General features: G+C 51.7%; 1 protein-coding gene across 1 annotated transcript in view; it reads left to right on the forward strand.

Moving 5' to 3' along the window:
• Positions 1 to 280: 280 nt before the first annotated feature.
• The window catches only part of SPECC1L (sperm antigen with calponin homology and coiled-coil domains 1-like), a 150,110-nt gene continuing 147,576 nt past the window's right edge, over positions 281 to 2,814 (forward strand). Inside the window, exon 1 of the mRNA XM_012661007.1 lies at positions 281 to 376. The gene's annotated coding sequence lies outside the window, so the exon portion shown is untranslated. The remainder of the gene's footprint in view (positions 377 to 2,814) is intronic.

Here is a 2,814-nt window from a genome sequence, read left to right on the forward strand (position 1 = left end):
GCTCCGGCTCGAGACCTGACGCATGCGTACTGGCTGCCCGGGCATCACTGGTGAACGCCCGAATGGCAAGGTGCCAGCGCAACACAGCGCCCGGAGGGACGCGATCCGGATGGGCGGGGCTGTGGGCGCCTGCGTGGTGGCGGGATCTGGGCGGGGCCCGTACAGCGCCTGCGCAGGCGGCCGCGGCCGTGTGGGGCGGTGAATGGGCGGGCCGAGGGCGGGGACCGCGAGGGAGGCAGGGCGGGCCGGGCGATCGGCGCCGCGGGGTTGGCTGCTGCCCTGAGGCCGGACTCAACGGATCCCGGCCGCGCCACCGGGCGAGCTCGCCGCCCGGCCCCAACCCGGAGCCAGCGAGCGAGCCATGCGGCGCCACGCGGTAAGAGCCAGGGCCGGGTACCCTCAGCTTACGCCGAGGACTCAGTTCACCTCAGCGCCGCCCGCGCGGCCAGGCCCGGGCGGCCCCGCAGACCCCGGCGGGCCACGCGCCTGCGCCGTCCCCCTCTTGGACCACCCCCTCCCCGCTCACCCACACCCAGCACGTCCCGCGCCTGCGCCGTCTCCTTCCCCGAGTCCCGGGTTCCCTGCTCCGGAGTCCCCCGGGGCTCGCGGGCAGTTGTCCGCTGGTGTTGGGTCCCAGCTGGTTCTGGGTCCTTCAGGTCGCCTGCGTGCCGAGAGGCGGGGTCTGACCCTTGCGCTTTGCTTTCCCGGCGCCCCGGGAGAGGCGACGCCGCCGCCCCATCATCCTGGTCCCCTCCCTAGGGCGGGGACAGCGTTGTTCTGCGGTCCCCAGAACGCGGCGCGGGAAGCAGAGGACGCGGGCAGAGTTCCACAGGCCTGCTGCAGGTGCTGCTGCAGCCGGGGCCCGCGCGCCGCTTCGCTCGGAGGGCCGCCCGAAGCAGGCGGACTGTCCTTTCTCCTCGAAACTTGGTTATTTGCATCAGGTTGGATGTGCTTTGCTGAGGAAATTTTGCATTTCTAGCAGTTTGGTAATTGTATTAGCTTAAGTGGTTAAGTTTAAGACATCGTAGTCCAGTCTTTGGCAAGCTGCCCTGGAGATGACTGGAAAAGAGATCAGTTTCCAGGTAGTTCTAGCCTATTTACGGACCAAGCAAGAATGCCTGTGATCATTCAAATGGAGGGAACCTTGATTTGTTGATGCTCTTGATGATTGTCCGAAAGTAACAGGAAGGGCCAGGAAAAATTCCCACAAATTTGCTTCCTAATTGATGACAGAGGAAAAATGTTTTTGTTGTAAAAAGAGCATCTCAAGCCATTGATAATGTTTCCCAAGTTAGTAACAGATACAAGAACCTTTAAAAACTATTGCAGAGCCCAGCAACATTTGCTGTCACCCAGGAGGATGCCTCTTGAGACGAAATCACAGCTGTGGGCTTCCTAGACAACATCATCCATTTCTGGTGGTTTGTAGGGGACTGCAGTTTTGCCAATGTAGGTGATACCAAAAGGACTATAGTAATTTTTTCTTAGTAATTAAAAACAAGGCATAAAAATAACACGTGTATGTCATAAAATAGGCAAACCAACACAGAAGGGTGTATGGTAAAAGGAGAAGTAGAGTGTTAATCTGGATAAAATTTTTTCTATAAAGAAATGGCTGATACAATAATTTTTTTCTCCATAAAAATGTCTCCTTTTCCCTTTTGATTTAGTCACGCAAAGCAGAGGCTTTTTAAGACTCAGCAACTTTGGGGGGAGGAGAGGGGGTAAGGGAAACATACATAACCTAAACATCTGTACCCCCATAATATGCTGGGAAAAAAAAAAGACTCAGCAACTTTAGATGGCTAGAAAATGCTTTGTAATGAATGCTGCCTGTGGGTACCAGGTATGGAGGGATATTCTTGATACTCATTTTCAGTAAGAAAGTGGAAAGCTTTATCAGTGTGCACCTTGGCAACAGTCCAAATACGTGAGTGTCAAGTACACTATCTAGTGAGTGAAGAATACTTATAGTGGTTGTGGTTAAAGTGAAATTTGTATTAAAATTTCTGTTTCAAACATGAACTTTTAGGGTGTGTGTCTGCAGTGTGTCGCCTTGAGATGTAATTTCTCTGAAGCACTGGTTTTCTCTATCACTGATTTGACTCAATACATCTTATCTTATGTTCCAGATGACTCAGGTGATAGTAATATAAAAATTACTATCAGGGTTGGGTTCTCATAATACATAAGACTCATAGCTGGGTGTGGTGGTGTAACCTGTAGTCCTAGCTACTCTGGAGGCTGAGGCAGGAGGGTTGCTTTGCTTGAGCCCAAAAGTCTGAGGCTGTGGTGAGCTATGATCATGCCACTGTATTCCAGCCTGGGTGACAGAGGGAGACCTTGTCTCTAAAAAGAAAAAAATAAATAAAAATAAAAAGCAATACGTAAGACTTGCCATTTAACCGTATACAAATGTAAATCACATGACTGACTTGTACATAGTATTAGCAGACTGCCCAGCTCCTTTACAGTGGCAGGATGTCAGGAGGCTGGAGAAATGCTCTTCTTGGCTTTATGGCTCCGGGCAAATCAGCTTTCCTTTCTGTACCTTCATTTCCCCATCTGTAAAGTTCAAGGGGATGGAAAGAAGCTTGAGGTGCCTATTTTAACATTTAACAAGTCCTTGCCTACAGAATCTTCTTCAGCCTGGGGTAGAACTTCATCTTCTCATCAGTTCCATGACATTGTTTGTGGTCTCTCTTCAAAGATGGGAGGGGCGGGTGTCCTTGTAAAGTTGGTGAGAATGAATCTTGGAGACTCTGTGGTCAGGCCCCTGAAATGGATGGAATGTTGAGTGGGCCTTAGTGTAAC

Source organism: Propithecus coquereli, unplaced genomic scaffold (assembly GCF_000956105.1).
Source record: "Propithecus coquereli isolate 6110/MARCELLA unplaced genomic scaffold, Pcoq_1.0 Scaffold698, whole genome shotgun sequence".
NCBI classification, from domain to species: domain Eukaryota; kingdom Metazoa; phylum Chordata; class Mammalia; order Primates; family Indriidae; genus Propithecus; species Propithecus coquereli.